The sequence below is a fragment of the Thermobia domestica genome, chromosome 15, assembly GCF_964235325.1.
Source record: "Thermobia domestica chromosome 15, izTheDome1.hap1.1, whole genome shotgun sequence".
In the NCBI taxonomy this organism is placed as follows: Eukaryota; Metazoa; Arthropoda; class Insecta; order Zygentoma; family Lepismatidae; genus Thermobia; species Thermobia domestica.
In genome coordinates this window covers 106,074,556-106,097,918 of record NC_137468.1, presented here as the reverse complement: position 1 = coordinate 106,097,918, position 23,363 = coordinate 106,074,556, and the positions used below count along the sequence as shown (strand labels likewise).

Genomic DNA, 23,363 nt, shown 5'->3' with positions numbered 1-23,363 from the left:
TTCAAAAACTATTTACTTTTTGAACGACCAATAAGAGCAAAATTGACTAGCTTTGAATTTATTGAATCAATGATATGTATTTCGTTACTTTGTCGATTCTCATTTCTAGTAGAACAGACGACGTCTGTATGCGTTCTTGTGTGTTATACAAGGAGTATTAAATCCAGATAGATACTAACCAGATTCAAAGTGAGAATGCTAAGAAAGGGGGAGTACAGAGAATTTTTTTGAGGGGGAGTAACTTGAGTTCACTTTGGATTCACAATACCATGTTTATGAGTATACCAAGTGCATTGATCTTAACTGATAGTTAGGTGTGTGGGAGTGGCGTGTGTAGACAGGTGTTGCCAAGCCGCGTCTAAGATCAACACAGAACAAAGAGCAAACATCAAGTTTTGTGCGAGTCTGGGTAGGACTCCTACAGAAACTTATCAAATGTCGCAACAAGTGTATTGGGCGTCTTGTTTATCTCGTGCGCGTGTATTTGCATGGCACAGGCGTTTCAGAAGGGGACGGTAGTCAATTGAAGACGAATCAAGGTGCAACAAGGACAGTGAGAAAACAGGAATTTGTGGAGAAAGTAAGAACACGATCAGGGAAGACCGAAATTCAACACTGCGAATCCTTGCTTGAATACGATCTCAACAAGAGAAAGGTCTGTTCCCGTTTCGTGCTTCATTCCTTAATAAATTACCAACAAAGGGACATAGTTAATCACTGTAAAGAACTGATTGCTATTACCAGTAGGAATGACCACTTCCTCCTGAATATCGTTACTGGGGATGAGGCATGGGTTTTCAATATGACCCACCAACAAAACATCAAAGTGCAGAGTGGAAGTCTCATAACTCTCCACAAGCCAAATAAGTGCGCCAGTCAAAATCCAAAATTAAGCTTTTTTCATTGCTTTTTACGATAGTAAGGGCATTGTGCATACGGAATTTGTGCCTACAGGACAGACAGTTAATGCCTTATTTTACCTTGAAGTAATGAAGAGGTTACTACAAAGTATGATGCTAGAATATTGGGATGATGCTCAGTGGCGTCTACTCCATGACATTGCCCCAAGTCACAAGGCAGTGATTGGGCAAGTCTTTTTGTCATAAAAGAGGATGTGTATTGCCCAATCTTCCCTATTCATCCGATCTGGCCCCATGCGATTATTTTCTATTTCCTAAACTCAAGTCTGGACTCAAAGATTCGTATTTTGATGGCATAACGGCCATCAAAAGGCTACGACAAGGATTTTCAACATCATTCAACAAAAGGATTTTCAGCAATCCTATACACTGAAATCTTGTATGTTCACTCTTCTTTTTTTCTGCAGTTCCAGACTCGATTTCAAATTGCAGCACTCTGTGAAACATGCTTATCTGCAGAAGAGAAAATCATCTGGAACTTCTAAGGAAAGAAATCAATAAATGAAAAAAAGGTAAATACCGAACTACGCGTCCGCCAAAACACTTGAATTTGTGAGAAAAAGAAATGACTAAAAGCAATTCCTCCTTCAGGAATGGAAGGAATCATTGTCAAGTCAGTACAGACACAAACCTCTACGTCAACAGAGTGGTCGAGTTAAAGAAAGAAAAAAAAGAAAGAAAAAAAACCTTTCCCATTGTCTCAAAGTAACAATGGTCCGGAAGTACTAAAAATTTTGAGCACTGTTCTCTATTCCACCCTGAAACCAAATTGAAACTTTTTTTTTTTTTTTTGCTTGTAACAAAAACTATGACTTGTTATTCTTTTCACATATATTTAAATGTAACTAAACAAAACAACTGCAAGTTTCTGGACGAGCTGAACCACTTAGGCACCTCTAGCTACGTGCCTGGTACTAACAATGAACAAACCCAGCATCAATCTAACCAGTATTTAGATCCAAAAAAAAAAGGAATAGCATGGCACATTAAATGGAAGTAGCATATGTTTAAGAAAGAAGCCTTTTAGAGCGAATGTAACGTTCTTAGCTTAAACATTAAGGAGGATAAACTCCAATACTTCGTTCTGTATTATCTGAATTATTAGTGGTAAATATTATTGCGTATATGGCAGAACCATTAATATATTTTCTGTTAGTGTACAAAAGAAATTAAGTAAAATCTTTGAGTTTTACGTCCCACAATTATGCCCGGTGGGCTAATGGAGACGGTGATGAGAAATGAATAAAATGGTGGAATGAAGAAAGTGGGAGGAAGCGGAAGAACCCCGAGAAAACCCTCACACACGGCGCCACAAAATCCACTTGGCGCGAGCTGGGATCGGACAAAGGATCTCATGTACCAGAGGTGAACGCTTTACCGCTGAGCCACTGCAGCTCCCTATTAGTGTACGGTATGGCTAAAAAATGTATACAATGTTTAACTGTGAATAATTCTCAAATACATTGACGGAAATATCTCATTTTGGGTAGTGCTAAAGGATGAACAAGAAATTGATAGACCGGGAAAACTATAAGGATAGGAATGTATTTTTGAAATTTATTTCAAAACTGGGATATTACATGAGAATGTGGGCTCCATACAAAATAATTTAAATAAGGTTGGCGTCCTAAATGTCTTTGTACCCGATTTCCCGCAGATTTTGTATTCCCTCCTCATGAGATCGAGTCGCGCAAGTTCTTGGCTGAGAGATTTCCAAATCTGTGTAAAGCCACGAAGATTTTTGACTCTGTGTGGACGTTCAGATTACTTCTGTGTACATAAGACCCAAAATGCCTCTATGGTCCGAGCTTGGAGTATATTAATCGAGTTCTTTGCTTTCTCAACGAAGGGGATGCCTTCACTACGAAGAAACTCTACAACATTCTTCACGTAGTGCGACGTCGCAAGGTTCGGCCAAAACAATACGTCTCTTCGGCGAATAAAAGAATCAAACTCTTCTTCAAACACGTTGGCATTGATACTGCCTTCAGATATAAAAGGCTTCGAAACTGTTCCCTTGCTGTCTATTGAATGCCACACCAATATTTTCTTACAGAACTTGCTCCGCCTCTTTTTTTCGTCGTATCGTAGCACAGCTGAATCCGAGGCATGGAAATACCTCCTTCCTGGAACTTCATCTGGTGGCTCCCAAGGCACATAGATATCGTCATTCACTACGAGGACTTTCCGCAGGGATTTTTTTTGATATACACGCACTGCTCCTGATCGTTGATGTACTTGGATGCATTTTTCTCTACGTATCCTAAATTTCCAACTTTTTCTACTTTATAAACTGCAGAGTTGACTACCTCAGCTTCAACTTCTCTGCAGCACGGCGAGTCGACATTGACAGATCTCTTAGAAACAACTTCTGCACTTTCGCCATCATCTTCGGACCTGATTTCACAACTGGACGACCAGTTTGTTTTGCGATTTCTTCTCTGCTGGATAGCCTCGAACCTGGAGATCACTCGGTACAGCGTACTTTTTGGAACACCTTCGCCGCGAAAATGAAGCAGTGTTTTGAACTTACTTTTACCTGCTTCATTTTTGTAGTATGAAATGATGCGTTTTGCCAGCACTTCTTTCTCCTTTCGTGACATCATGAATACTGAAGTTGAAACGGAGAATTTGGCGTAGAGGAAGACAGAAACACCAATCATCTTCTCGTGTTTACAGTTTGTTCAAATGACATGCCTTTTTCATTGTGCACATACGGTTTTCTAGTCTACTTATTTCTTGTTCATGCTTTATAGTTTAATGTTTTGTTATTACTGGTACTTTGGAATGCATAATTAAGAACTGATATTAGTTTATGTGTTCAAAATGTGATATTAGTTTAGAACCAATATACTGGCGATGCCACCAAACTACTATACGAACTGCTGGCTGCAACGTTCCAAGTTCGATATCTGCACAGGGATGTTCGAAGGCTGCTCCTAGGTCATGCAATATAAGAGGCTTTTGTTCATAAAAAATAAAAAATAAAAAATAAAGCCTCTTCGGATTGTGCATCGTCCTGGAAAAGTTTTATTGAGAAAATCCCCGATGGATGATAGTAGGGGATGGGGTATCATCTTGTTGGAGATAAAACCTGTCATAGGGGGCACGGCGGCTCAGTGGTAGAGCACTTACCTCTGTTGCATAGGGTCCCTGGTTCGATCCCCTTTCAAGTAAGTTCGTGGTGAACAACATCGTGTTCGTGGGCTTTCTCCGGACACTTCCGTTTCCGCCCACATTCTCATTCCACCACCTCTTCCATCATCATTCAGTTGCCTAATCATCCATCTCCCTTAGCTTAACGAGCATAATCTCCGGACATTAAATTGAAAGAAAACCTGTCGATACCATAAAGACTTGCGCAACTCATACCGGTTTTACTGATACACTGTCTCACAGACTTCTGTGATGAGGAAGTGGATTTTCTAAGACAGTAAGGAAGTTAACAGGACTCGTTGCTGTGACAGGTCCTCCAGGACGGATTGTGTATGCGTCTGTAACACAACATCGGCTTCAGATTTGTTATGAATTCATGCAATTGTTAAACATGTCGATGGTTGTGTTCCAAATTCATACCCTATTTTCATTTACACAGTTTATTACTGATGGTTCCGTACTTCATTTACCACCTCAAGACCGCCTTCCTTTCTTCAAATGTCAGCTTTGCAGCTATGTTGCTTCACTCACATCACCCACATAAAAGAAGAAAGTGAAATCATTATCAGAATGCAATGTAATAATAGAACAACATACATTAAACTATATAACACTACCAAAAATGAGACGTTTCCATTAGTCTATTTGAGAGTTATTTAGAATTAAATAGTATATACATTTTTGAGCCATCCGATGTATTTTGACTCAAGATACACACATATACATATATATATATATATCCACATACTCACATACAGAGAGAGCAACTAAACGTCTTAACAATATATTGTAACTACTCTGGATTACTACTTCTCCTATTATGGAAAGTTTAATAAAATCACTATAGTACGCCTTTTACTATTAGATAAATAAGTAATTACTATAGATAAATAAGCATCCTTGTACAAACTGTACATGGAACCTTAAATGGAACCATATTAGGAGTCGATAGAGATAACTCATCGATGTTCTAGACCATAAATTATACATGCATATATCACAGGAATAATTTTAAACTCTTTAATGGGTCTATTTCTTGCAACTGTTCCGTTATACGAAAATTTTGTTCACATCTTTTCTGCAGCATATGCTAGCCGAGAGAAATCTTCCTTTTAGAGATAATTGTTTCTATTTGTGTTAGATAAGAACCTCTTACATAGGATTCATTATACATAATTATTATTACATACACGTTATCCTTCTCAAGCATGTAATTTGGTAAGCGAAAACAAATTTATTGCGGTTGTAAGGAATCAAAATCGAAATAATAACTTACTTGAATGAAACGAATACTTAACGGCTATATTTGTCTAATTACCGATAAACATTGTAGATTAATGCTTAAAAACTAACTAACTCTATGGCCTATGGAACCCGGGGGTTCAATGCCGCGTTCACAAAAGCTCAACACTGACTTCTATCCTTAGCTAATTGCATCCAGTTTCTACTTTGTATTCCTATCGCTGTGACATCCATCTTAATATTGTCCTCTCATCTGCCCGTAGGTCTTCCTAATGGTCGTTTTCTGATTAGTCTTCCAGTCAAGACTTTGAAAGCGTTTCTACTTTCTTCTATTCTAGCTACATGACCCGCCCACCTAAGCCTCCTAGACTTGACGACCCTAACAATGTTGGGTAAACCCTATAAATTATGTAGTTCCTCGTTATGAAGTTTCCGCCATTCCCCATTCCCATTCCTCTTGGGCCCGAATATTCGTCTCAGGATCTTGTTCTCAAATACTTTCAGTCTGTGTTCTTCCCTCAGAGTAAGCGACCATACAGAACAACGGACATAATTATCGTTTTGTATATTTTAAGCTTCAGATTCCTCGATAGAATTCACGACGACAAGAGATTTGGAACCGAATAACAACACGAATTCCCTGCTTTTAGTCGACATTTAATTTCTTCGTGAATATGATTTTCCTCTGTTAATACTGATCCTAGATATTTGAAACTATCCACTTTAACAAGAGTATTATTTAATATTTTAACGCATCCATAATTTGGCGTATTATGGTCCCGACGCACTTCCATGTATTTAGTTTTATCTGCATTTACTTCTAACCCATGTCCCTGCAAGCGTTTAATACGATCTCTGCATTTCTTTCTATTGTTCTCCTATCATTCCCTATTAAATTTACATCATCAGCATATGCCATAACCTGGTGAATACCGTTCAACTCTAGGCTCTGGTTGCTATCTTTGATTTTCCTTATAGCGTATTCCAGAACAAAGTTAAATAATAATGGCGACAACGCATCTCCTTGTTTCAGGCCATTTTCGACGTGAAAGGTCGTGGACAAAAATTTTCCTACCCGGACTTTACTTTGGGATTCATTTAAACATATCTTAATTAATCTAATTAGCTTTCTCGGTATTCCAAGTTCTGTAAGAACGTTGTATAATGTTTCTCTCCTAACCGAATCGTACGCCTTTCTAAAATCAATAAATAGTTGATGTACCATGGTATTGTATTTCCACTTCTTTTCGAGTATTTGGCGAATGGTAAATATTTGGTCAATAGTTGATCGATTTCGTCTAAATCCGCACTATAAAATAATTTCATCTGCGTATGGGGTCAATGTTGCTAATAGAATATTTGAAAGAATTTTATAGGATGTTGACAGAAGAGAAATGCCTCGATAATTATTACAGTCAGTTTTGTCGGCTTTCTTGTGAATTGGAACAATGATTGATTCTTTCCACTCTTGTGGCAATTCTTTCTTGTTCCAGATAAGGGGAATGAGTTTGTGTATCTTGTTCCACAAGTTTTCGCCTCCAGCTAAAATTAACTCAGCCGGAATTTCATCTACACCCGGAGATTTGTGTTCCTTTAATTTCTTTATAGCGGTTTCTACTTCTATTCGGTTGGGTTCTGGTATATACGGTTCTGCGGTATGTATCTCCTTTTCTCCACACACACTAGCTTTTGCTTGCGTGTTAAGCAAATCTTTCCATCTATTTAAGATGCTATCCGTATCAGTGAGAACTGTTCCGTCAGCTTTCTTTAATATATAAGCACGAGGTTGATAGCCTTTCTTAAATTCGCTTATCCCCTTTTACATGTTCCGAATGTTTTTATTTTTACTATTATCTTCAAGTTTCTTAATTTTAGCTTTCAAAAAATCGCGTTTCTTTGTTCTAAAAGTTTTGGAAGTTTCCCGCCTGATACACTGAGAAAAAGAATTATAGGTGGCGTACTTAAAAAGATAGGTTACATGCGTAATTCCTGTAGTTTTTGGACTTAACGTACAGCAGACGTATAACTGAAAACGCATGTTTTATAATACTTTCTGTATAAGTGTTCCATCTATACGTACTTTCCGTATGAAACAATATAGGCGGTCAGGATCTCACATACAAACGGACGTATATAACATATAGCTGACGATGGTAACATAAGTATATGCATGTGATATACGGAAAACTATTAGATGTCAGACGTCCTGCAACGGCATGATGTAACACCTAAGGGCAGTGCCTATGTAGCATACGGATAACGTATGCTCCGCACTGATTTCTATAGTAAGCAAGAGGATACCGTATATTTGTAAAATGTACGGCTGTCCGGAGAACGGATTTTTCTCTGTGTATCTGCGGGAGTGTAGTTATTTCATTCGGATTTTGTAGCAAGCGTAATTTTGCCTGTTTTCTCTTCACTGTTAGTTTAATGCATTCCTGGTCAAACCATGGTTTGTTCCTATGTATTTCTGCGTGTCCCAATTTTTCTTTTGCAAAAATTTTAATGCTATCTCTAATTTCAATCCAGGTATCCTCAACACTAGTGCACTCCGAATCTTCTAAAGCCGAGAATCTATTCGAAACTTCAATCTGGTATTCCTCTCTTACCTGGCTCTCTCCTAATTTCTTTAACACGTTCGCTGCTGAGAACGCCCATTGGCGTCCAGTACTGAATTTGGCATATGCGCCGGACGCCTCTCGGCGCTTGTCCCTGCAGCTCATTCACTTTCCTGCCAGCGCTAGTGCAGGTATTGCTAGCGCTGGCGGGAAAGTGAATCAGCTGCAGAGACAAGCGCCGAGAGGCGTCCGGCGCATATGCCAAATTCAGTACTGGACGCCAATGGGCGTTCTCAGCAGCGAACGTGTTAAATTGAATCTCTCCGTTTTCGGACAACGAATATTACCTTTATTCAAAGATAATCTCTCTCGTATTATTGCTGCTACCAGATAGTGATCAGTGTTACAATCAGCCCCTCTAAACAACCGGACATCAACTATGCTAGATTGCCTTCTTCTATCTACTAAAACGTGATCAATTTGATAATGTTTTTTTCCGTCTGGTGGTGTCCAAGTGTATTTATGAACGTCGCGATATGGTAATTTTGTACTCTTCACGATTAGGTTTTTGGATGTTGCAAAGTTCGCGAGTCTAACACCGTTATCATTACTTTCCTTATGCAGACTTTCGTTTCCTCGGTTTGAAAATATCCTCTCGTCCTACCTTTGCATTGAAATCCCCTAATAGAATTTTCATATGATATCGCGGGAGTTGGTCAAATACCCGTTCCACTTCTTCCTAAATACTGTCTTTTATATCATCATCCTTATCTTCAGTTGGGGCATGTACATTTAAAACAATAATATCACACCACCGTTCCTTAAGAGTAATAAAAGAAAGTCTGTCAGTAACAAATTCAACCCGTTTAATTGCTGGTAATATTCATTTGTGAACGAAAAACCCTGTTCCTAACTGGTGATTTTTATTTCCTTCCCCGTAAAAGAACGTAAAATTTCCGGAATTCACAGATCCATTTCCTTCCCACCTAACTTCCTGAACTCCTACTAGGTCCATCCTGTATTTCTCCAACTCAGTCGTTACGGATTTTAACGCGCCTGCCCTATAAAGACTTCTAATATTCCATGTTCCAAATCTCATGTCCATTTTCTTTTGCTGAGGACGTGCCAAGTTATCAGTCCTTGTCCGAGGCTTTTGTAAATATTCCTGAAGAAGTGCTTTTTTTTTTTTTTTTTTTTTTTTTTTTTTTTTACAGGATGAGGTTGTTAGCCTTACCCAAACCCCCAAGCTGAAGGACCACCCCTAGTCGGCTGTCCGCGACTGCTTATTCTGTATATTCGCAGCTAACCTCTATATCTAGAGGCCTCGATCTGCAACCTGAGGACGCGCCATGCCGTGGTGACAGGATCCCACGTTGCACGGAGATTAATGCTTACTTCTTCTAATTGGAAACTGAATAACCACACTCGTATAATGAAAGTATCAAAATATATTACATATAATATTAGATTGTTGAAGCTTCTGTTAAGATCTATAAAAATAATATTAATAAAACTACGATTTAAAAATTGAATTTTTCGACCACTATAATTAAAATGTAAACAATATTACTTAGTAATTGATACAACAAACTTTTGGTCTGAACATTTCAATTTGATGACAGAATACATATAATAAGACAATTATTCGAAGAAAATAATACAGGAACAAATAAATTGACACTATCCAATATTCAACTTGAAGCGGGGCAACTTCGGACATCTATTAATTTTCAGCAAATTACACCTGAACGACCAATGTTTGTCAAAAGAATAGTAATTTTAAATACTACAAATCAAATAAATACCGTCTTCTCTTTTCCGTTCTGAAACTTCAACATCAGTTATCAACATCCAGAGATGACGAAAAATTGTATTTATATCTGACTATGTCAATCATCTCTGGAAATTACACTGTAAAAAATGAGGTGTTGAAACAACACAAAATGACTACCACTTTAGCGTGTTACTCGTGTGTTATTTCAGCACAAAGATTTGTTTTGTTCGTCGTCCCGTTTAAAGGGTTGTGCCCTTTCTTCGGGTAACACAAAGACATCGTCTACCGAGCATATCAGAAATAACTAGTTACTACCTGAGAGAATTTGCATTGCTATTTATCGTTTAATATGAGTAAAGCTTTGCGAAATATCTTTTTTTACTTCTGCCAAGTAACGAATAATGTTCTATGTTTTCAGTAATCGGTCACAATAATATTGTTGTAAACCTATGAATCGTATGACAACAGTAACACAGGCATCAGTTCTGCCATCTTATGTTCATATATGCTAAGACACAAGAATAACAGATAAAGAAAACAGATGGAACCAGAGCTATCTGTGCACTGTTGTCAGATGATTCACAGGTTTACAACAATATTATTGTGACCGATTACTGAAAACATAGAACATTATTCGTTACTTGGCAGAAGTAAAAAAGATATTTCGCAAAGCTTTGCTCATATTAAACGGTAAATACCAATGCAAATTCTCTCAGGTAGTAACTAGTTATTTTTTATATGCTCGGAAGGCGATGTGTTTGTGCTGAATTGACACACAAGTAACACGCTAAAGTGGTAGTCATTTTGTGTTATTTCAACACCACATTTTTTGCTGTGTATTTAATTATTAATTGTTGTATTAACTTATGTAACTACTACTTTAGTAATTACTTCAACTATTGACAGTTCATAGATTTCTTTGTCATTCTTTACAAACTGATCGTTTCTCAGTAGTTGCACAATTAAACCCTACCATTTTACGCGATTGAGGGTTATTAGGAATTTGTCTTTGCAAGGTACACACTAAGCTGATATACATATAATGAAATTAGGCTATTATGAAGAGTGCCAACACTCACTTTTGGGATGTCATTCTCTTAAACATTTTGTTCTCCGATCCCATAAACATTATCTTCTTCATTCTCTTGCTCTGATTTTTCTCGAGAACTGTCGAAACTGGCTAAATCGACTTCAGACACTTCTTCCTCGTTTAAGTTTTCAATTATTGGGCCTTGGTTGCTTTTTCTACGTTTTCAAGGTACAGTTATCCTGTTTCTAGCCATATGCAAAGTTACTCCGTTTCTGCCTCTGAATAATAATAATAGTTTCATAACTTCATTGTCATAACAACAAACTGGAACATTCCACTTCTAATAATAACATATTATTTATAATTAATAAATAAGAAACAAAATCGCTCTTAGATTCGAATAAGCTTTTGAATAAAAGCAATAAAGTAATATGAACACAAACTATCAATATTAATGCTTAATACAGTACCCTACATGAACCTAACACGAACTGAAACACATTCTGTAGTTATAGATTGCTAACAAAAAGTAAATTGAACGCAGATTATGCAAAGGCGAAAGAAAGGAAAATTCGATTCCACGCAATGTCTAAAGTTGTATCCATGTTCAAAATGGCTCCGTTTTACGGTAGTCCATCTACTCTTAAATAAATCTTATCTTGAAGTAATAAGAGGACATTAAGGGTATTGAGTTCCTGCGCCATCTTTGTTTTTCAGTCAATTGAGTTATATGGAAGACCACTCCATCTACTCTTACACAAACATTATCTTGAAGTAGTAAGAGGACTTTAAGGGTATTGAGTTCCTGCGCCATCTTTGTTTCTCAGTCCATTAATTTACATAGAAAACCTATCCTTTTTTTTCTTTGAAACGAACTATAACTTTAAACGTTATTTTTACGGATTTATTACCTCCTAGTTTATTTATTGAGGTTTCTCGTTTCTTTTCAGCACTGAGATTGTATGAGGCCAATTGATAATGGAATCCAAACCACAGTAATGGATTCAAATTTGAATGCTGTTTTCGAATCCGGGACCACATGTACCGACGACATAGTGCTAGTTAAGCTTACTAGATTTATTGATTTCTTGTTCAAGCTTGGTTAAATGTTTCATGGTTTATCGAAATAAATTTGTATTATACATAAATTTTATACTATTTAATTTAAATAAGGTTTATAAATATTAAAATGAAACTTCGCAGAATTTAATTTTCACAAAGCAAAGGGTATTTAAGTAGCTATGAAGAAGAAATTTGAAAATTCAAAATATTAAAATACTATTTCATTTCAAAGAAAACAGAAAATACTTTACTCAAAAATCAGTGGAATAAGAAAAAGATGAAGTAGAAAAGGACAACGCTGTGCATGGAAGCGACCAACATTACTGCTGTGTTTAACGGGCCTTTCAAAGAATGAAGTCTTTGAGTTTTACGTCCCACGCTTATGCCGGTTAGGCTAAAGGAGAAGGTGATGATGAGTAATGAATGAAATGGTGGAATGATGAAAGTGGGAGGAAACGGGAGAACCCCGAGAAAACCCACACACACGGTGTTTGTCCACCACAAAGCTCACTTGGCAGGGGCTGGGATCGAACCTTTCAGTAAATGAAATGAAATCTTTGTTTTACATCCCACGTTCATCCGGCTAGGCTGAAGGAGATGGTGATAAGAAATAAAGGAAAGGTGGAATGAAAAAAGTGGGAGGAAATGGGAGAACACCGAGTAACTCACGCACACGGTGTTTGTCCACCACAAAGGTCATTTGGTGCGAGCTGAGATCAAACCAATTACCCCATGCACCAGAGCTGAACGTTCTACCACTGAGCCACTGCGAGGGCTTTTCAAAATGTTCGTTGTATAACATAACTGTCAATTCAAGGGACACATTCCTTTTAGCTTCTAGTATCATCTTACAACGTACTCTTACTTTTTTAAAAAAAATCACATTACATTTATTATGAAATTATGGACAAAATACGAGTATGTGTGGGGTAAATACATGCAAAGGTTTTAATGATCACTATTTATCTAACCTAATATCTTCCACACTCCAGTCTATTCTAAATTTCTCTATTCTCTGATGAAATTTATTCATGCCTTTAGAAAAATAATTTTATGTTGGATATTTTTCAATTTCCGCAGCGTGTAATATTACTTTCCAAATGGAGGTAACCAATCCTTGGTTTTGCAAAGTGTTATACTATGGTCGATTTTTTCTTTCCGTTAATTAGTTGCAGATTTTTTTTCAACTGTAATAAAACACCCTCTAACCTTTCCGCCGCTATTTAAAACTGAAGCAAAGTTTTTTAACGTTAGCGTAAAGATAATGACTGAATGTTTCTCGAGCATGGGAAGCAACACGTGAATTTGAAAGCTTCCAAACAGGGAAAGAGAAGGAGAGAAATTGGACTTGCGCAGATTTAAACAAATGTCGTCACGCAGTGTTTTCAGCCTCCAAAGATTGTTACTCACCTGAGAGCGCAAGACGTTGTATGAGCGTAATCACTTTAGCTAATATCAGCTTTAATACACTGCGAGTAACCGAAGCAAAACAATATTGCGTTAAGTTCGGTTCTGTCGTGAGTGAGTCTAGTAACTGTAAACATGTTGCAATAATAACTTCCAAATTCTGCATATTGTCTTCTTCTAGCACGGGCGTAGTTGCTAGCGCACATGCTCTTTGGTGCACGAGGCCCCTGGTTCGATTTTCGCTAGTAGGAAAAGATATAAATTAAACGTATTACAGCATTTCGGATTCTATGTTAAATTGTAGGACCATATATGTATCCTAATTTTTCTTAAGTTATTCACTTATTATTAAGTTATTCAGTGTATTGTTATTCACTTACCCCGTGCCGTTTCGCTTAACGATTAAGCAGTAGCCTCTGTCCCAGACAATTTCGACGGGATCTCTTCTTTTGTTATGGTCTATCTACGTAATTTTATGTCATTTTCAATCCTCAGTAGCCTGAGATGGGAGTTGTATTACATATTTTGTCAGCATGGCACTTAAACATTAATCCAAGCTGAGAATATAATATGATTATTTCACATTCTTTTGTTATATACGTAATTACTCTTTTTTAATTAGGAAGACCCTAAATACAATATAACATACAAGATCCACAGTATACAGAATTGAGATGCTCACAAATCACTGCTTTTGCCCGTTGACTACTTTATTATTGTTTACCACATATTGTTGATTTTAACTAACTTATTGGTTCACCATCTATTGTTTATCTCCAGTCTACTAAGTTTTTCTCCTGTGGTTCGGCAGTGCTGAAAAAGAATGATAAATTCTAGCAACCATTTTTCTTTCTTTCTTTTTCTTTTGTGTGTGTGTGTGTGTGTGTGTTCTTAAGAAAGTACTGCACACGAGAATTGAAGCGAACGCTTTACGACTTTTTCACTCTAGTAATTGTATAACTACTTTCAGGTCGACAAGAGAACTCATCAGAAATATACGATGCTAAAAATTACGATAGCTTAAAGATAGGAGGCTCATCTCTGTAGTGCATATTTCAGGTTTTGAACTTTGATCATGCCATAAAAACTCTGTGAGACAAATACAATCTACGAGAAGACTTTCTTTGGTGCCCTTGTTTTATTCCAACTTAAGATCTTATCATTTCGTATTGAAGTAATTTGCTTTCATCATCACATCCACTTGGTTTCATAGTACACTTTAGTGTCAAGATGCTTAAGGAGGTATTATTCTTACATTAATAAGTCTAAATGCACAAAAACCTTGAAGATGTGTAAATTTGTAGAAGGTTTGAACTAACTGAGTATGTTACAACGATTGTTACTCTAAGAATTTGTTAACTACCGGAAAAACTAATATAATGAAATTTTGTAATTTTCTAACTTTCGAGTAAATTGAGAAACAAGTTTAACGTTCCCATACATTTCTCCTGGCATCTGCAGGTACAATTTCCCGTAATTGAACTACCTATATACTGTTCTATGGTAGAATCGGAACCCATTCCACCTAATAACAATTTCACTCGAAGTGGTGCTTACTATCAGTGGCGTATTTAGGGGGGTGGCTTTCGGGCTTAAGCCCCCCGAAATTTTACTTACTATAGTAAAATATATGAAATATCTTGCAGAATTTTCACATTTTCAGGCAAAGCCCACCCCGAAAGTTAGCAAAGCCCCCCCGAAACAAAATCGTAAATACGCCACTGCTTACTATTATAGTCACTAGAGCCCCATCAAGATTTGTGATGTAAAATCTCACTAAGGAAAGATATTGAAAATTTGATGGGAAAGGAAGGATAGAGGGGATGCAATTGCTATCTTAAAATGTCCATATTTCGGAATCTCGAAATCTTAGAGACATGAAATTCAATATCTGGACTTCTCATTTAAAATAACTAGACACGCATTTCACCGTTTTTTGATATTTGTCCCGGAAGGGAAGAAAAAAGACGGGAAGAAATAGGGTGAGGCTACAATTATTATGATTGGATGGCCATACCTCGAAATTCGTAAATTCAATGTAAGGTTGAAGTACTGACATTTGGTACTTCGGTTTTTCACTTAAAATAATCAAAGACGCATGTCGGCGTTTTTTGATATTTCCCCTAGAAGGAAGAAAAAGGCCAGGTAGGAAAAAATGAGTGAGGTTGCAAAATATGACCAAATCTCGAAATCCCTTAAGGTTAGGGACATGCAACTGGGTATTTAGACTTTTCATTTAAAATAGTAAATAACGTATTTAAGCGTTTTTCGATATTTCTCTTAGAAGGGCGGGAAAAAAGGGTAGCGGTTGTAATTGTTAAAATAACATTGCTATATTTCGAAATCTTTCGAGGGTAAAGATATGTTGATTAAAGATGCGTTTCAACTTTTTTCGTTGTTTTCCTTAGAACGGAAGAGAAAAGTGAAGGTTGTAATTGCTATAATAAGATAATTTAAGATAGAGATATGAGAACTGCGAGGCCGTAGACCAAGCAAATGCTATGTATACATGCAATATGTATGCTGTGAAGAATTATGTGCTAAAAATAGTACTAAAACTGTAGGTAAATATAAATTTAAATTTAATCTGTGGCAGCTGCATTTACGTTGGTGCGAGTGTATTATCTGTTTTGACATTAGTGGGAAACTCACCTCAACAGCAGCACAACACAGGGATACCAACTTCTGATTTGCTTGACTCACAGTTCCATATTTTGTTATTCAAAATATTCTAAGTTATCTTCTGAACTGGATTAACGCCTGAGATCATAGGTCCTTGTCTGAAGTGAAAATTCAGGAGGATAGATGGGGATATTCTCTCCTGGGGCCATATGTCAGATCGTGCTTTATGTGTACTTCTAGTATTTATGCAGCACTACTATTCACTTACCGTGTACAGAAAGTCTCGCCCGGATTATTTGGCGTGAAATCCGGGCTCATTTATTTCGAAAGCGAGAGTCCAGCCCCTTAAACCAAATGAATACTCATATATATATATATATATATATATATATATATATATATATATATATAATTTTCGTATATCAATTGACTAGGCGCGCATCCAGAAATTTTTGTTGGGAGGGGTACAAGATTGGGAGCATACGCGTATGTAGTATTGAATGGGTATTATTCAGCAAACGAAAAAGACGACAAATAATTGTAAAATGCTTCCACCTATATTGGCAGAAAAAATGACAGAACTAGGTTGTTTTTACAGAGAAGTAGAACAGATGAAGTGTAAGATCAAATTAACATGCTATATCAATTATTTCTCTGTTAAAACAAGTAAGTTTTATTGAGAAAGCCTACCAATGTATGTTGAGTTCGGAAGTTCTGCGGGCGTCGGAATCCGGTGGACCCGCGTGAGTGCGTCCCTGCAATTTTCTTACTTTGTGAAAACATCGCCGGCTACGATCTCTTAGCGCCTTCCCAAATAGCATAGACAAGCGAACGGGGCCTAGTTCCTTTAGGAGCCGCTGTGGCGCTAGTTACGTGCACCAATATTTTCTGTCGCTGTGTAGCAGGCAAATGAAATAACTATAACAGGAAACGAATTCTGAAGTCCCCTTCCCTTATTTCTAGGTAAACATATCTATAGTATCACAAAAACTAAACTGTTTTTAAAATTGAATACAATTATTACCGGTTAATTAAAAATAATAAAAAAAACAAGCACACTTACCAGAAAAATAATCCTTGACAAATTACAAACGCAGCACTTTCCGAGATAATGGTTTGGTATTTAAAAATTTGACATGTTCAAAACGTTCTGTTTCAGCATCTGCAATGTTCTTCAGCAACACTGGAACTATTACATCACAAATTTTGACACTTAATCTGAATGAATGATTGTCCGAAATGGGGCACTGTAAATACGAAGTGTGTTGCAGAAAAGAAACAATGTAAGCGGAAAGAGTTTCCGAAATTCGGGTTTTCACAAACCGATGGGCCCTACCAACAAACTTTTCAACAATGTGAATCACCCATACTAGTTCTTTTGTGGGGTAGCACATTATGCTTCTACTATCTTGTTTATATATCAAGCTCATAAGCGTAGAATTACACTTGTCCTGACTGATAAGTTTGTGGCATGAGGCACAATCTATACTTTGAGTAATTTTTCGAACTACAAAACCTCCTAAGAAAGCAGTAGACGCTAATTTCACTGTACCTGATTCAATGTCTGAAAAGAAAACCATAAATGGAACTATTGAAATATTATACAAATTGTGACAATAGTAGTGAACAATAGGCTAAAATGTTATGAAGAGACTACTTTCTTTAAAATGTTATGAAGTGATTAATTTCTTTGTGCTTAAATATTGCGTAAAGTCAGAATTGTATTTCGTTTGCGTTATAATTTAATAGCCGAATTTCACTTTTAGTTTGCACTTTAATGAATGTGTCTAGTTTTCTACCATATTAGTGCAAAATGGTTATTTTTCCCCTGGCATTATCATATTAGTAGGTTTCAAATATTAGATTGTCAGAACTACATAAATATCTTTCTAAAACATGGGATTTTTGTAAATCATTATTATCTGTCCTAATAAGATGTAAATAGGAGTCTACTAATATGTTACTACAATATTGCATTTCACAAAAGTAAATAAAATCGTTTTATCTAGATAATTAGGAAAATTTGGGGTTACCACTGGCACACTAAGTGATATTGGGATAGTACCTGAAATAAAGGCTCTGCTTTCTTCTATCCCATTAGCAAGGGCACCGATCCCGGGGAGCTTTGGGGGTCCGGGCCCTAAAGTTGAAATGGGCTCTCCTAATTGGTTCTCCAATTTCTACAATACATGCCAATTCGTTTTTCTGTTCTACCAATGCATATCTGCTATGGGGCTCCCCCAAAGCTACACAGAAATCGCCGCCCTTGCCCATAAGCTAAAGGTTTTAGGTCTATTTTTTCTTTAGAAAAGAACCAACCTACGCATAGATCTCATTACTACTCAGAAACATAAATAAAATTAATTACACAAGCAAAAACAACACTTACTAGGATCGGCATGAAGACCAGTCAATAATTCTGTAACTGTATCTGGTATGGGGATATATGCTTCAGAACCAGGAAAGTGATTGGGAATATTTTCCTGTGAAATAGTGGTAGGATTTGCGATGGAAGACAGCGATAATAATCCAGTCTTCAGAATTCGATTCATTGTACATACAATGGCCCTGCTATCCAACATATCATTGCTCCCAGACATTTGTCTTAAACCGCTGAAGAATAATTCGATGGGGTCACTATTAAAGGATCGAGTGAGCACAAAGTGGTAGCCTGATCGAAGAAGGTACCGAACGCATTGAGCTGTAGACTCTGACGTAAGTAAAATTGCCTCATACGTCTCCTTACTGAGGAATGTACATCCATGTTCCTCACTTGAATCTTTTACCTCACGCAAGTATTTGGGGAAATCATTTTCCAACCACTTCAACCTCTCATCATCGATACTAAAGAAATGCGTCCTATCTGGATTTCCTTGGTTGTATTTTGGACTGCACACATCATGAATATCAAACCACTTTTTTATGTTTCTCATGAATTTTAAAGTTGCACCAGCACTTGAGAAAGTGTGCGCCTTAGAATGAACGGAGTTATCTTTGAGGAATTCCACTGCGGTAATTACTTCGTTTGAAAATATTTGCTTAGCCCTTTTAACATTCATTTTCTCTAAATTTGTTGGTGAAACATGTTTTCGAGACAGAAATCGGACAAGTTTCACATTATCTTTGGACTGCAACTCGTACAAATTTTTCACGTGAGTGCCACTAATTTGTTCCTCTCCATCATACATTGTTTTCTCTAAAAACATTGTTCGAACATTTTTAAGTATGTGGCATTGGTCGAAAGCTATGTATAGTGGTCTGCTTGAATCTTCGGGATGGTCAACGAATGGTTTAAGATTTTTTACTTGACTGAGTCTTTTCATCATATTTACATTAGTTTTATGGTTGTCGGTGACAAGCCTTAATACTCGAAACCCGCATGCCTCAACTTTATTAATAACAATTAATGTCAGTCTATGCAATTCTGCACCTGACAACTTTTTAGAGAAAAAGTACGCCGCTGGTAGCTTGTACTTCGTAGAGATACCACACAAAAGAAAGCAAAGTAAATTATTAGCAAGTACAGTCTTTCTTTCTAAAACTTTTGGTGGTTCAGAACTTGAATCAAATTCATTGGCAGATTGATTGTCATTCTGAGCTACGTAAGAAGTATTTTTCTCGCCGAAGAACACATCGAGTTTCTTGTCGTAAGTTAAACGTTGTTTTATTGACATTTCGTCTATCATTAGGGAGCACAGTCTTTCCGCTTCTTTCATTTCATTGCATTCTAATAATAAACGCTGCTCGATTAGAGGTGTGACCCCCGCATCACATGACATATCTCCAACATAGCGTGACAAGGTTGATCGGCTAGGTAGTTGAAGAACATTTTGTGCATATTTGTAGCCTTTTGGAGAAACATGTTGCCAAACAATGCAATTCTTTATTACGTCAGCAGACCACCGAGGACGTGATTTATTGAAATAAAGCACTTGCTCCAAGAGAAACCCAGCTTTTGGATTATTTGGATCGCATTTATATGCAGCAAGTATATCACTTAATGAGGAATAATATTTATTTTCGAAAGAATTTAATTTATCTTTCAAAGTGTTTATTTGTTGCTCTTGGTCGCGTATTTTCTTTTGTGCTCGCCACAACTTAACCCGTAATTTGTTTTTTTCTATCCAAGCTGTTTTCAACTTACTGTCAGGTGTTTGATTATCTGTTTGTAGCCCAATAGAACACACCGATTTGTTTTCATTAGGTAAATCGTTGCAATTAACAACAGCAGCTTCGTTGTGTTCACTACTGAACTGCGGACTCACATATGATTTTATTTCTCTTTTCTTTATGTCAATGTTCTTTCTGAGAATTGTTCTACGGGGTTGAGCAAGTTTCGGAATTTTGTGGGAGGGGTAGTCACTAAACACACTTGGAACACTTCCTCTCTTGAGAATTCTTTTTTTCGTGTCTGAACGGTAATCATTTTCACTAAAATGTAAACTACACACTACAGATGACCTAGATTTACAATTTGGGGTGAAATTTTCCCTAGATATAGCCTTCAACCACGCATCGGATTGTTGAGAATCTAAGGGAAATTCATGGAAAGATACAGAGTTCCCTTTCCCGCTTTTACTTTTACAAAATGGTACACAACAATATACCATATTTAAAACAATAAAAGAACACACATAAAGATACTGCAAATACCTATTATTAAACTATAGTGACTACACACACACCACGCGACTTTTTTTTTAGCAAAAAGAAAAAAAATCACGTAAAACACCACACTACACTTGTCAAAATCCACTCGGACTTATGTGACAATAGACAACCTGTCCTTCTGTTTGGTGCACGTCAGTAGCGCCACAACGGCCAAAAGGTCAACTACCCCATGTACGCTAAATCTCATGTTACGAGAGGAAAATGGTAAGGCGCTAAGGGATCGTAGCCGGCGATGGTGAAAATAACCTCTCTATTTATTAAAAAATAAACAAAAAAATATCAGACAATTTGCCCTTTCTTTGTGAGAAAACACTCTTTCCGAGTTGTGAGTTGCCAACGCTGTAAAATCACTCTTCGTAGTGTGGAGTTTGGGCGCTAGATGCAAAGTTCACGTTTGCCGGTTGTGAAGTGTGGTGCGCGGTCAAGTTTAACTAGCAACGAACGCAGCTAAGTCGGGTAACGTGCGGAAAATTCGTACGGAACTCACGCCGAATAGTTCGCAAAGTTTTAGTTCGAAACATTTATATATTTTTAAGTACCAATGAATGAGGCATTAGAAGAATGGCAAATTGCAATGCTAGATGGTTTACCAAGTGCGGGAGTAAGGTGTCTTCTGGATTTTTGGAATACGCCGCTACCTGATGACGGTGAGTAATTGATTTTTTATTTTAAAAAAATGAATAGTTGAAAGATATTCCCAGCTGTTTCTCACTTAATTTTATTTGCGGTTCTTTTTCTTTGTTCCAAGTACTTGAATTGTTAGCGTGTATAGCTGTTGCGCGTTGTCTTGGTTCAATCACTTGAAAGATGTTTACCTAGCAACCGGAGAGAATTAGAGACTTATTTGAATTAGGAAATATCAGATTGCCTAGAAATCAAGAACTAAGGATGTAAACTCAAAAGTGGTGGCCGCAGTGGCTCAGTGATAGAGCGTTCACTTCTGGTAGTTGGGGTTCTTAGTTCGATCCCAGCTCGCGCCCGGTGGGCAAATACTGTGTACATGGGTTTTCTCGGGGTTCCTACGCTTCCTCCCAGTATCTTCATTTCAACATTTTCATTCATTTCTCATCCAGTGTTTTTTTAAGAAAAAATGGGCTTAAGTTTAGAGTTGCCCCTCCAGTCTGAAGGTGCCCTTGGACTTTGCAACATACAACAAACAGTGCTTAAAAATAAAAGTATTACAAATTTTTACATTTCACTTAACTTCAGTACTCCGTGGGCTTCTGAAATTTAAAAGGTTTTCTTTTTTATTTTTGCGCATCTGTTACACCTGTTCGCCATATTCGCCATATTTTACAACTACCATGCTGCTGAAACCTTCCGCGAATGCTTCCGCATCCAGCAAATAGTACTAACTTCCACATATCTTTTTTCGTATTAAACATAACTCTCCTGCCGAACTTACATTCCTAAACATCAAATAAAAACTTCAAATTATCATTTCTTACCTCATTTCTCCTGTAAATTTTCCTGATTTTTATAAAAAGCGGAGGGGTAACTCTAAACTTAACCCAAAAAATGTTCCGGGAGCGCACTTAATATTTGCAGGGGCACCTAATGTTTTCACACGGTACTATTATTATACTATAGACTTTATTATTATACTATAGACGTATTGTTTTGATCTCATCCGGGGGAAAGTGTCCTCCCCCAAAACATATCTGGAAGAAACACTGTTTTCATTATCACCATCCCCTTTAGCCTAACCGGCATAACCACGGGACGTAAAACTTAAAAGATTTTTAAATAAAAGTGCTAAAAGTCGTCTGGCCATACTAACATTGTAAGCCTTCCGTAGATTCTATTGACAGTGAGTTTATTTTTCCATGCCAAAAGCTATTTTGCTAAATACCAATGAACAAATAAAAATATTGTTATACACCACCAGTAAGAGTCGTTTGTGACGAGTAGTGCTGCTATGAGAACTTTCAATGTTGTATTTTGATTGTTACAAAATTGCCCACCCCTCACCGGTGGTCTAATGGCTAGTACGTGTGCCACCGGTGCACATGGTCAAGTGTTCGTATTCCACCTTAAACTATAGGTCCATGTCTCGTATAGCCTGTGTTCTAAAAAGGAACGCTGGACTTCAATGAATAAGCTAACAAAAGTCGCCCATGTTCATTAGAGAGGGTGAAATGGTGGCTCAGTGGTAGAACTTTCATTTTTGGTGGAATTGATTTCTGATTCGACCTAATAAAGGATGAGATTGAGATGAACATTGATTATTTGTAAATGTTTCCTTAGTGTTCTCGCTTAGTGTAGTTACTAACACTCTTGTCTTTGTGCGAGTGGTCCCGGGTTTGATTCTTAGTGGAAACACTCGGTCGACATAGCTTATTCAGACCAGTCACCTTAATTTTTTTTTTTTTTTTTTTTTTTTGCTCAGATGCGTCTCTTTAAGTTTCGGCACCTAAAGACTTTATACCAAAACGAGTATCATCATCGCAAATTTATGGTGGGTAACTTTTATAACACACGCTCGAACTGCGCATCGATAAGTAGTACTGCTTTAAAAGGATATAGTAGTGTGGGGTAGGGTAGAGTAATGTAAGATAGGGATAATTAGGGTAGGGTAGATTAGTGTAAGATAAGGATAAGTAGGGTAAGGGTAAGGACAGGTTAGCTTAAGGTTCGGTGAGTTTTAACCAATTTTCATAAAATTAAGTATAATTTTGTTTCTGCGTAAGTGAACCAGCTGAAGCGGGCATTGTAAAGTTAGCCCTGTATTTTCTTCAGCCTCCTCATAATTCCTTATTTATTTTCAAGTCACCTTAAGAGAATTTTTCTTGGATTTTCCTCATTATCATTGGGCGAATGCCGGGATGGTACTTATTAATGGTTCCAGACCGCTTCTTTTCGTCCCCAATTCCCTTAGTACATGTTCCCTATCGTTTCTTAATCAGGGTTGAATTCAGGGG

General features: G+C 37.1%; 1 long non-coding RNA gene across 6 annotated transcripts in view; it reads left to right on the top strand.

Moving 5' to 3' along the window:
* The first annotated feature begins 20,605 nt into the window (after positions 1–20,605).
* LOC145671181 (uncharacterized) overlaps positions 20,606–23,363 on the top strand; it is a 527,654-nt gene continuing 524,896 nt past the window's right edge. For 4 of the 6 annotated variants that reach the window (XR_014128463.1, XR_014128465.1, XR_014128462.1 and 1 more), the window contains exon 1: positions 20,606–21,089. This is a non-coding gene — a long non-coding RNA (uncharacterized LOC145671181). The remainder of the gene's footprint in view (positions 21,090–23,363) is intronic. The other 2 variants (XR_014128464.1, XR_014128461.1) reach the window with 2 other exon arrangements.